Raw genomic sequence first — 13,467 nt, 5'->3', positions numbered from 1 at the left:
GAGAGAGAGAGAGAGAGAGAGAGAGAGAGAGAAAGCAAAGGAAAGGGGAGGGGAAAGGAAAAGGGAGAGAATGGAGAGACAAGGAAAAGGGAGAGAGATTGGAAAGGGAGAGAGAAGGAAGAGGGAGAGAGAAGGAAGAGAGGAGAGAGAAGGAAGAGGGAGAGAGAAGGAAGATTTAGAGAGAAGGAAGATGGAGAGAGAAGGAAGATGGGGAGAGAAGGAAGAGGGAGAGGGAAGGAAGAGGGAGAGAGAATGGAGAGACAAGGGAGAGGTAGAAACAAGGGAGAGGGAGCGACAAGGGATAGGAAGAGAGAAGGAAGAGGGAGAGAGAAAAGGGATAGGGAGAGAGAGAAGGGATAGGGAGAGAGAGAAGGGATACGGAGAGAGAGAAGGGATACGGAGAGAGAGAAGGTAGATGTAGAGAGAAGGGAGATGGAGAAAGAAGGAAGATGGAGAAGGGAGAGAGAGAGAAGGGAGAGAGAGAGAGAGAGAGAGAGAGAAGGGAGAGAGAGTGATGAGGGAGTGACAAGGAAAAGGGAGAGAGAAGGGAGAGGGAGAGAGAAGGGAGAGGGAGAGAGGAGAGAGAGAAGGGAGAGAGAGAGAAGGGAGAGGGAGAGGGAGAGAGAAGGAAGAGGGTGAGAGAGAAGGGAAAGGGAGAGAGAGAGAAGGGAGAGGGAATGACGAGGGAGTTATAAGGGAGAGGGAGAGAGAAGGGAGGGGGAGAGAGAGAGAATGGAGAGGGAGAGAGAGAGAGAAGGGAGAGGGAGAGAGAGAGAAGGGAGAGGGAGAGGTTGAGAAGGGAGAGAGAGAGAAGGGAAAGGGAGAGAGAGAAGGGAGGTCAGGTGTTCAGGATATCCAAGCTTCAACACAGATGCTTTAATCAGTCCCTGCTTCAGCACAGGTGGCTCAATCAGGGTCTCTGTCTTCAAACAAGCCTCTGTTTGAGCCACTTGTGCTGAAGCTGTAAAATTGTGCTGAAGCTGTAAAATCCTGAAATTCAGACCAGTTTGGGGGATTAAGGACTTGAGTTGAGCAGCCATGTGTTCAAATTTTATGATACCTATTATTTACATTTGCATCTAGAGTGCTCTTTAGAAGCGGTTTGTCTCACTTAAGAGTGATTAGAATAGGCCGCAAAATCTTTTGCTGTGTACAGGAAAAAAGAGGCATAACAAACCAAGGCTGCCATCTCTTTATATCACAAGGTTACTCAGCAAACATAACAGAAAAACACAGAGAATACACAGAACAATGCAAAGAGCCACCCACATACAGAACTGGTTGATGATAAACCAATGAATACCAAATTTCAAACCACAGAAACATTAACATTCACAGTATTTACAATCTTTAACAGAACTCTTATGGAGACAATAAAGGGGGTAGGTGCTCTGGGGAATTTCATACACATGAGCCCCACAAACAGGGCTGGTTGATGATAAACCAATGAATACCATATTTAAAACCACATAAACATTACAAGTTACAGTACTTACAATCTTTATCAGAACTCTTATAGTCAATAAATGTGGATATGGAGAAGGGAGAGAGAAAGAAAAGGGAGAGAGAAGGGAAAGGGAGAGAGAAGGAAAGGGGAGAGAGAAGGAAAGGGAGATAGAAGGAAAAGGGAGAGAGAAGGAAAAGGAAGAGAGAATGGAGAGACAAGGGAGAGGTAGAAACAAGGGAGAGGGAGCGACAAGGAAAGGGAGAGAGAAGGGATAGGGAGAGAGAAGGGAGAGGGAGAGAGAATGGAGTGACACGGGAGAGAGGAGGGAGAGAGAAGGGAGAGAGAAGGAGAGAGAAGGAAAAGGGAGGGGAAAGGAAGAGGGAGAGAGAAGGAAGAGGGAGAGAGAAGGAAGAGGGAGAGAGAAGGAAGAGGGAGAGAGAAGGAAGAGGGAGAGAGAAGGAAGAGGGAGAGAGAATGGAGAGACAAGGGAGAGGTAGAAACAAGGGAGAGTGAGCGACAAGGGATAGGGAGAGAGAAGGAAGAGGGAGAGAGAGAAGGGAGAGAGAGAGAGAAGGGAGAGAAAGAGAGTGATGAGGGAGTGACAAGGAAAAGGGAGAGAGAAGGGAGAGGGAGAGAGAAGGGAGAAGGAGAGAGGAGAGAGAGAAGGGAGAGAGAGAGAAGGGAGAGGGAGAGACAGACAGAAGGAAGAGGGTGAGAGAGAAGGGAAAGGGAGAGAGAGAGAAGGGAGAGGGAGAGAGAGAGGTAGAGGGAATGATGAGGGAGTTATAAGGGAGAGGGAGAGAGAAGGGAGGGGGAGAGAGAGAGAGAAGGGAGTGGAGAGAGAGAGAAGGGAGAGGGAGAGCGAAGGAAAGGGGAGGGGAAAGGAAAAGGGAGAGAATGGAGAGACAAGGAAAAGGGAGAGAGATTGGAAAGGGAGAGAGAAGGAAGAGGGAGAGAGAAGGAAGAGGGAGAGAGAAGGAAGAGGGAGAGAGAAGGGATAGGGAGAGAGAAGGGAGAGAGAAGGCAGAGGGATAGAGAAGGGAGTGAGAAAAGGGAGAGAGAAGGGAGAGAGAAAGGAGAGAGAAAGAAAAGGGAGAGAGAAAGAAAGGGAGAGAGAAGGAAAAGGGAGAGAGAACGAAAGGGAGAGAGAATGGAGAGACAAGGGAGAGGGAGAGACAAGGAAAGGGAGAGAGAAGGGATAGGGAGAGAGAAGGGGGTGACAAGGAAGAGAGGAGGGAGAGAGAGGGGAGAGGGAGAGAGAAGGAAAAGGGAGGGGAAAGGAAAAGGGAGAGAGAAGGAAGAGGGAGAGAGAAGGAAGATGGAGAGAGAAGGAAGAGGGAGAGAGAAGGAAGAGGGAGAGAGAAGGAAGAGGGAGAGAGAAGGAAGAGGGAGAGAGAAGGAAGAGGGAGAGAGAAGGAAGAGGGAGAGAGAAGGAAGAGGGAGAGAGAAGGAAGAGGGAGAGAGAATGGAGAGACAAGGGAGAGGTAGAAACAAGGGAGAGGGAGCGACAAGGGATAGGGAGAGAGAAGGAAGAGGGAGAGAGAGAAGGAAGAGGGAGAGAGAGAAGGGATAGGGAGAGAGAGAAGGGATAGGGAGAGAGAGAAGGGATACGGAGAGAGAGAAGGTAGATGTAGAGAGAAGGGAGATGGAGAAGAAGGAAGATGGAGAAGGGAGAGAGAGAGAGAGAGAGAGAGAGAGAGAGAGAGAGAGAGAGAAGGGAGAGAGAGAGAGTGATGAGGGAGTGACAAGGAAAAGGGAGAGAGAAGGGAGAGGGAGAGAGAAGGGAGAGGGAGAGAGGAGAGGGAGAGAGGAGAGAGAAGGGCGAGAGAGAGAAGAGAGAGGGAGAGACAGAGAGAAGGAAGAGGGTGAGAGAGAAAGGAATGGTTGAGAGAGAGAAGGGAGAGTGAGAGGGAATGACGAGGGAGTTATAAGGGAGAGGGAGAGAGAAGGGAGGGGGAGAGAGAGAAGGGAGAGGGAGAGAGAGAGAGAAGGGAGAGGGAGAGAGAGAGAGAAGGGAGAGGGAGAGAGAGAGAGAAGGGAGAGGGAGAGGTTGAGAATGGAAAGAGAGAGAAGGGAAAGGGAGAGAGAGAAGGGAGGTCAGGTGTTCAGGATATCCAAGCTTCAACACAGATGCTTTAATCAGTCCCTGCTTCAGCACAGGTGGCTCAATCAGGGTCTCTGTCTTCAAACAAGCCTCTGTTTGAGCCACTTGTGCTGAAGCTGGAAAATCCTGAAATTCAGACATGTTTCGTGGCTTAAGGACTTGAGTTGAGCAGCCATTTGTTCAAATTCTATTATACTTTTTATTTACATTTGCATCTAGAGTACTCTTTAGAAGCGGTTTGTCTCACTTCAGAGTGGCTAGGATAGGCCGCAAAAGCCATTGAGGTTTACAGGGAAAAAAAGAGGCATAACAAACTAAGGCTGCCATCTCTTTATATCACAAGGTTACTCAGCAAACTTAACAGAAAAAACACAGAGAATACACAGAACTATGCAAAGAGCCACCCACAAACAGGGCTGGTTGATGATAAACCAATGAATACCATATTTCAAACCAAAGAAAAATTAACATGTACAGTATTTAAAGTACGTGAATGTGACCGCAATCACCGTTATGAATAGGTATATAGGATCAAACGACAGGTGCTCAAGGGGTATAGATATAATGTTTATCAGAGTTGATCAAAAAAGATTTGATCAGAAGAGTTCCCCTTATATACAGCACTCTATTGTCATTCGTATGGTAAAGGTAGACAACAATTGGTCTTGCAGTATATTACTGCAGATCTGTCAGGTTGGCCAGAATCACTGCGGATATCAGAAAATAATAAAATTTTATTAATTCTACATAGATAATTAAAAACACATATACATGATTAAAAATCCCTTTTTGTGGCTGATATGTAAATAGGATGAGGATTATTTGGATCTATTGCCATATATCATCATATCATGACTCTCAGAGTAATAACAGCAGGTCTGTAATTGATTTGTATGTGGCTAGCTAGCAAACAAATTGGTCTTGCAGTATATTACTGCAGATCTGTCAGGTTGGCCAGAATCACTGCGGATATCAGAAAATAATAAAATTTTATTAATTCTACATAGATAATTAAAAACACATATACATGATTAAAAATCCCTTTTTGTGGCTGATATGTAAATAGGATGAGGATTATTTGGATCTATTGCCATATATCATCATATCATGACTCTCAGAGTAATAACAGCAGGTCTGTAATTGATTTGTATGTGGCTAGCTAGCAAACAAATTGGTCTTGCAGTATATTACTGCAGATCTGTCAGGTTGGCCAGAATCACTGCGGATATCAGAAAATAATAAAATTTTATTAATTCTACATAGATAATTAAAAACACATATACATTATTAAAAATCCCTTTTTGTGGCTGATATGTAAATAGGATGAGGATTATTTGAATCTATTGCCATATATCATCATATCATGACTCTCAGAGTAATAACAGCAGGTCTGTAATTGATTTGCATGTGGCTAGCTAGCAAACAAATTGGTCTTGCAGTATATTACTGCAGATCTGTCAGGTTGGCCAGAATCACTGCGGATATCAGAAAATAATAACATTTTATTAATTCTACATAGATAATTAAAAACACATATACATTATTAAAAATCCCTTTTTGTGGCTGATATGTAAATAGGATGAGGATTATTTGAATCTATTGCCATATATCATCATATCATGACTCTCAGAGTAATAACAGCAGGTCTGTAATTGATTTGTATGTGGCTAGCTAGCAAACAAATGTTGGCAAAAATCACAGTTTGAGATCATATCATAACTCACAGAGTAATAACAGCAGGTCTGTAAATGTTTTGTATGTTATTAACTCGCAGATAGATACTTGCAAAATTCACCATTCAAACCACAATCACTGTCTAACATATATACTGGTATTGCTGCTCTGAATAGATAATTTACAGGGCAACTCTTCTGATCAAATCTTTTTTGATCAACTGATAAACATTTACAGTATTTACAATCTTTATCAGAACTCTTATAGAGACAATAAAAAGTGGATATATATACACACACACACACACACACACACACACACACACACACACACACACACACACACACACACACACACACACACACACACATTACAGTATGTGGGTGTGTATGTGTGTATATTATCTCTAGGGGTAGTTGCTCTGGGCTATTTCATACACAAGAGCCCCACAAACAGGGGTGGTTGAGCCTTTCAGGTACAGACACATCTCAAATAAACACTGATACCTTATGAATATTTCTCTATTAAACAGAAAGTAATCAGCAGCTTTGTGCTTTTTCAGTAACAGACCCTCTTTAATCACAGAAGATTCCCAGAGATAAAAAAATAAAGCAACTTACTGTATTTGAGACACACACCACTCGGTTAAACACTTTGAATTAAAGCCCAGGCCCATCTGACATCACATGATCAGTGACCAATTAGAGAATTTGTAGCAGACAAAAAAACTACAGTGCCCATGAAGCTTTGCTGCAAACTCATCCTGGAGTTCAAGAGTTTACAATGATTGATGTCTTACAACTGGGAGTGAGACAAATTGTAACAAAAACTAAATGTATCTATTCTGCTTATTGTAATGTCAGTGTGTGTGTCTGAGGTCCAGGGATATGTCATTTAATTGTGTGTGTGTGTGTGTGTGTGTGTGTGTGTATGTGTGTGTGTCATCTTAAATCAATCTATTCTTAACAAATAAAAATATTTTACATGTACTAATTCTCTAATTTCTTTTAATTCACTATGAATTGACTGAATTATTTTAGTATTTTTCTCTCCGCTCTTAATTATTGCTTAATTATATATTTTTTCATGTTTGTGGTTCTGAATCCACACATTAGGAAGTATAGACAGTTGCTTTCTTTCTTTCTTGCTTTCTTGCTCTCTTGCACTCTTGCACTCTTGCACTCTTGTGGAGAGGGAGTGGCTCAGTGAGTAAAAGACACTGAGTGGCACTGAGAGTTTGAAGCCTGGGGCCTGGTTCAATTCCTGGTGTCAGATCCTTGTGACCTTGGGCAAGTCACTTTATCTCCCTGTGCCTCAGGCACCAAAAACATAGATTGTAAGCTCCATGGGGCAGGGACCTATATTATATTATTATAAATTATATTATTATATTATTGAGCATTTCCCATTTTAAATGCAAAATTACTAACTAATATGTTTTTCTCCTTGTGCTATGAAATGCCTTATTTGAATCCAAAACTCATTGTATGAGGATAGACGCCATTGATTTTTCTTTCATTATTGCACATATGAATGTACAGCTGCAGCAGCAGCGGCCTTTATTCGAACACTTCACGCTGTGTATACTTCAGAATACCCATGTAGTGGCACGTGATCTCTTCCAACCTTCCCGCCTTATCACCCACTATCACTGCTTACTGAATAGCAGTAGGCATTAAGTGCTTGATAAGTGGCTTATGAACGCTTACTGCATAGGCGTGTGTGTGTGTCTGTGTCTATCTGAGGTACTGAGATACAGTAGGTCATTTAATTGTGTGTGTGCATGTACAAACTAAAAAAAAGTAACAGTGTTATTATAGCAATTACCAGTGTTACAAATATAGAAGTGCAAATAGCTAAAATGTAAGGAATCTACCGTTTTTTTTAAAAAAGGGGGGGACTATTCCATTGTGCATTTCACTTAATGTGACTTATTACCTTGCAATTAGATTTCTAGATATCTCTTGTATTTTCTAGGGTTACTCTTTGGGAGTACACTGGCGACACACTTTATTCGAGCTTGGCTAGCCCCACGAATTCGGGTATACCCGGGTGTATTGAGGTTTGTGACTGTTTTCTGCCCGAGTGCATTGAGTTATTTTCCAGGCAGGGATTGAAGCATTTTATTCCCGCTGGCTGCAATACTGCACAGTATATATATATATACTGCATTACAATTCATGAATTTATGCCATCTGGCAGACACGCGAAGCATTGCAGCCTATTAAATCCTAATCATTATCATTTAACAGATCAGCCGCCCATCAGCCAGGCATGAACCCAGGCTGGGAAGGCAAATGCAACGGGGCTTGTCAGAGGTGAGGAGCGGCGCATTCCAGGTATCTGCCAGGTACATACCGTGTATTTGCTCTAATAAAGTGTGTCGGTGCAGTATGTGTGAGAGCAAGAGACGGGTTGAGTGAAAGAAATAGAGTGGGAGTCAGGGTGAAAAAATGGAGAGAAGGGAAAGTGAGAGAGAAGGGAATGTGAGATAGAAGGGAAAATGAGAGAGAAGGGAGAGGGAGAGAGAAGGGAGAGGGAGAGAGAGCAGAGGTAAAGAGTGGTGTTTAAAGAGGGGGCAGTTTTAGTCGGGGAAGTAAGGCAAGGGTCATATCGAGAGAGATAAAGGGGGAGTGAGTGATAAAGGGAGAGAGAAAGGGGGAGAGAATGAGCTCTTAAAACAGGACTGCTTTAATGTTTTTAAAGCCTAAGAAATCAGATCAACATACACTGAAAATGAAGGATTTTTTAAAACCGATCGAATTGGCAGAACCAGACTGAAACAGCTTCGTACAAAGCCTTTTTAGATACAGATTGGACATGCGAGAAGGGCTTGCAGCATAGCAAACCATGCCAATTCGCATCTAGAGTGCTCTTTCGAAGTGATTTGTCTCACTTCAGAGTTTCTAGACTAGGCCGCAAAATCCTTTACGGTGTACAGGAAAAAAGAGACATAAAATACCAAGTCTATTTCAAAACAATGAATGCAACTTAAAGACTCAACATATCTGGCTGATGAATGCAAGGGTTAAACCTGGGAATACTATATTTTCAGTGTGACATGACCCTATTAAGATGCATTTCTCAAGGTTTACAAGTTACTGTATGGTTATTTTGCTGTTTAAAGTTTTTCTACCTTTTTTTGTTTAATTTCTTGAAATTACCTATGTACTGGTAGGAAGATAAATGTTTGAACAGGGGTTCTCAACTCCAGTACTCAAGCCTGTCCAACAGGTCAGGTTTTCAGGATATCCCACCTTAAGCACATGTGGTTCCATCAGGGGCTCAGTTTTCAACCAAGCCTCTGATTGAGCCAAGATATATGACACATATTACTAATGCAGGAATAAGTCATCAGAAATAGGCCCCTTGTTCAAAACAATATAACCATTTTCTCCTGGGATGTTGGAAGCATTAATATGCCTGATGACGCCATATGCTGGGCACAATGACCGAGATAGCAGCTGAGAGAAAGAGCAGAGAATGTAATAGTGTTTAAAATTGTTTCCCAATAGCTCAGATATAGCGATCAGTGAAAGAACAGTGTCCCATCAGCAGTGGCTGGACTGGATGTCTTGCTCACAAGTGCTATGTAATGTGGAAAAATGTTGCACACCAAAAATCAAAATAAATCTGAGATACTAATACCAGTGGGAGTCCGAGTGAAAAAATGGAGAGAAGGGAGAGTGAGAGAGAAGGGAGCGAGAAGGGAGTGGGAGAGGGAGAAGAGGTAGAGAGAGGTGATTAAAGATTGATTAGTTTGAGTCAGGGGAAGTGAGGCAAGGGTCATATAGAAGGAGATAAAGGGGGAGTGAGTGATAAAGGGAGAGAGAAAAGTTGAGAGATAAAGGGGGAGAGAATGAGCACTAAAAACAGGACTGCTATAACGTCTTGAAAGCCTAAGAAATCAGATCAACATACATAGACCTGAAAATGGAGGATTTTTTAAACCGATCGAATTGGCAGAACCAGACTGAAACAGCTTCTTATCAGCCGTCTACCACTGAGATGTATATTCTTTCAGTGGTAGAGAATGTATCATACCCTCCATTAGCAGTGTCTGATTACAATGGCTGCAGTGAAAGAAGTTAGGGTTAGGGTATCCTGAAAACCTGGCCTGTTTGCGGCTCTCGAGGACTGGAACTGTGCAGGCCTGGCTTACAGCATAGCAAAGTAGGCCAATTCACATAAAGAGAGCTATTTAGAAGTGGTTTGCCTCACTTCAGAGTTACTAGAATAGGCCACAAAATCCTTTGCGGTGTACAGGAAAAAAGAGGCATAACATACCAAGGCTGCCATCTCTTAATATTACAAGGTTACTAGATGCTCTGCAGAATTTTATAAATGCAGTAATTAATTGAAGCCAACTAAAGTGTCACTAATTTTAAATATCTTGGCATTTGGTTTCACTCCCATTTAAAATTTGAGTTGCATATTGATAATCTGACATCCAAAATCATTGCCAAACTGGGTGTACTTTATAGGAACAAATCCTCCCTAGGCCAAGGTGCATGATGGGTTAACTTTTGTATCTTACAGACATGCTTAAATGTAGTTAGTACTGCATTGCTGTGAACAGGACACATAGTGGAAAGTTACCTTAATTAAGAGAAACTCTCCAGAGTTGTATGGGAGTCTCCTGGGCCCTCCCCTAGGTCATGCTTATAGTGCCAGCAACGCGACTGGCGAAGTGACGGGTGACGTCACCTGCGAAAGTTATAATTTAACTTTCGGGGATGTCGCTGGCGACATGGGCATTGATTGGTTCAGAGGCTGTCACATGTGGCGACAGCCTCTGAAAAATCTGATTTCCCCAGCTCCAAATTTTGAGTCGCCAGCGTTACTCCCGTCGCGTCGCACTTACTATAAGCGCTGCCTAACTGGGATGTATACTGAATGCCTGGATGTGTTCTCTGACACATTTGTACAGCAGAGAAATGTGCCAGACTCTCAACTGTGGCAAAGCTGATAGTATACTCAGGACTGCGTGCAGTAAAAATTGATCACATAATAGCAACTATTGGGAGTCCCCTGGTTGTTGATGACATCATGAGCGCTATCCTGAGTGTCATAGAATGCTGAAATATATCCAAAGCTATGTATCCAATAAATTGAGCAGAAAGAGATAGGGGAAACTGTCCAAGCATTGCTGGAGTCAGAGGTAATATGGACCGCAGCCAGTTTGTTCAACTATCTGGGCTGTGGAAATACCAGATGGGTAGTGTAGGGTGGCTGTGCACTGTAGAACCCTAAACACAGTAGTGCCACTGTTGGTCGCTGTCATCGCTGACGTAGTTACTTTGGTGGAACATATGCTGTGAAGTATGTATATACAATTATACCAAGGTACAAAAATAGGAGAATGAGAAAAGGAACATAGAGTAGTACGTCTTTGGCTAAGAGAAGAAGAAACCACTTGATTGTCTCTCTCTCTCTCTCTCTCTCTTTTTATATATATATAAAAATATAAAAAAGTGTAAAATGGGGGGGTTTGCGAGGTGTGAAATAGGCCTTGCAACACTACCATTTGAGTAAAAGTTGTGCCCTAAAAAAAATGTCATGGTAGGTGTGCTATGGGGTAGGGAGGGGGGCCTGATCCTTGCATTTGTCCTGGGCCCCAAGATTTCTGCTGGCGGCCCTACTGACAAGGGATTCCTCAAATTGGGCCCAGCAGAAGCTACTTCCCAAGCAAGCAATTGCCTTTTTATATTATTTGTTCTGCTTTTTACTATTATCAGTATATATATGTAACATCGCCAAAAGAAGGGTCGTGCGGTCACTGCTGTATTTCATCTCCTGTCTGCACCGCTGATAAGAGGCATAGAGGAATTTGTGAGGGCGGACCCTCGCTCTCGCAGAGGGGAGGGGTTTGATGTCTGTCTGTGTGTGTGTGTGTGAGAGGGAGAGAGAGAGTGTGTGTGTAAGAGGGAGAGTGTGTGTGTGTGTGTGTGTGTGTGTGTGTGTGTGTGTGTGTGTGTGTGTGTGTGTGTGTGTGTGTGTGTGTGTGTGTGTGTGTGTGTGTGTGTGTGTGTGTCACCCACCCTGTTTCCCTCTGTCTCACTTTCTGTCGCCCTCTGTCTCACTTTCTGTCACCCTCTGTCTCACTTTCTGTCACCCTCTGTTTCCCCCTGTCACCCTCTGTCTCACCCTGTCACCCTCTGTCTCACCCTGTCACCCTGTGTCACACCATGTCACCCATTTTCTCCCTGTCAACCTCTGTATCTCTCGGTATCACCCTGTCATTCTCTGTCTCACCCTGTCACCCTCTGCCTCACCCTGTCACCCTCTGCCTCACCCTATCTCACACACTCTCTGTGTCTCACACACTCTCTGTGTCTCACACACTCTCTGTGTCTCACACACTCTCTGTGTCACACACACACGTACACTCTCTCTGTGTCACACACACACTCTTAACAAGGACTAATTGTAGTATAATGTAATACAATAAATAAACATGTCAAAAACGAATGTTGTTCTTACTAGGAATTTATTCAATTTTTTTAAAGCGGGCCTGGGGCGGGGCTAGGTGATGAGTAGATTTTTTTGTTCAGCGAGTAGATTTTTGGGTGATTTGTCAACCACAATATATATATATATATATATGTAAGGGGGCCACTCCCGGCTTCCCTGATGTTCCTTTGCCCCTTGCCTTACCCCTGTGGCAGTGGGGGAAGGGGATGGCGACTTTTCCCAGTTGGCGCCGCTATCTGTGCCGGCGCCGTCGGGGGCCCTGATGCTCGAGCATGCGCAGATAGCCACAGCGGCCATGTTGTGTTTGGTGCGAGGTTCGCGCAATACGCAGAGGTTGGCAAGGGTAGTGGTGGCCATTACAAGTGTACAGGAGATCTGGTAGGTTGCGCAGGTGCAGTTATGTGTAGCGGTGGCCACTACAGCTTTGCACAGGTGCAGTAGAGACCGCGCACACAGTCCCCATAGGAAAGAGGTTCTGAGTGGACTACATCCCCCAGCAGCCTCTGGTGAATGCCCTATGTTCCCTGTCACCTGCAACCAACCAGCCACTGAGACTTGCAGATTCTCTGCAGCAGGGAATTTGATACATTGTTTTGTGCAGTCAGGAAGCAGACTGGGAAGCACGTGAGTGAGTGAGACTTAGGGGACAAAGGGGGAAAGAAGGTGGGCAGAGAGCTGCGAGATTCTGCCCTAGGCCAGAAATCCCCAGGCTAGAGTTGAGGCCCTGACTTCCCACTAGTGAGGGTGGGTGGTCACAGGGACAGGCCCTAGTACAGGAACCTGTCACTTTAGAGAGAGAGAGAAGTGAAGGAAGCAGAGACTGTCGCAGCACCATTACAGAGGTTTAGGATCAGACCTCTTCAAGCACAGCAGCAACCAACCGGGTGGGATCGCCCTGGAAGGTAACCCTGACGTATCTTCACCGTCGGATCCTTTGCGAAGTCTGTTTGCAGGTCCTAGCGCTGGAGCGCTCGGCAGGTAACATCCATAAGTGCACCAACTATAAATCAGTACATAGTGGCTGTGCAGTCACACACACACATACCTTACTTTGGGGGTGGGGTTGTGGTGTGGGGAGTTGGACATGGTGTGGGTACACGGTGAGGGGTTGCATCCTGCGAGACACGTGAGTTACTGTGTCTCCTAGAAGAGAGACACTTAATGTATGACATGCATAGTTATGTTACTGTTAGAAAAGTCACTGTTCTTTTATATGCTGTGTGCGTGATATTATATTATTGTCCTGTGAGGAACAACTCCCGCTCTGCTTGGAGCCATCACAGGTGGAGGCGCTGCACCATATAGTATTGTTCAGGAGGATACACCCCAGGCTCTTATTGGCAGAGGCTCAGGCCTCCTGTGAGCCTCACAGGTAAAGCACCACACTGGGTAATACATATAGCTCCCCTCACATGCACCCTATCTGCGATTGGGTGGGGGAATATGGGTTACATATATATATATATATATATATATATATATATATATAGTACCGACACACTTTATTCGAGTGTGGCCGGTACCGCAAGCCGGGAGATTTCCCGGCTTGCTAGTGGCCGCCCCTCGGCGTGCCGCGCGTCATAGACGCGCGGTCACGTGTCTTCGGGAGCGTGCGCCCCCTGCACGCGCGTCCAGGGGCTCCCCGAGGGAGCCCTGGTGTCCCGCGATCGCGGGACAGCGGCAGGGGGTTCCGGGGGACCCGGCGGACCCGGCAGCGGTAGGGAGAGCGCCCCGATCGGAGGGCGCTCTTCCGCTGCTTCGGCGCGCG

This window comes from Ascaphus truei, unplaced genomic scaffold (assembly GCF_040206685.1).
Source record: "Ascaphus truei isolate aAscTru1 unplaced genomic scaffold, aAscTru1.hap1 HAP1_SCAFFOLD_945, whole genome shotgun sequence".
In the NCBI taxonomy this organism is placed as follows: Eukaryota; Metazoa; Chordata; class Amphibia; order Anura; family Ascaphidae; genus Ascaphus; species Ascaphus truei.
The sequence above is the reverse complement of the archived record's forward strand: the minus strand, read 5'-3'. Positions refer to the sequence as shown.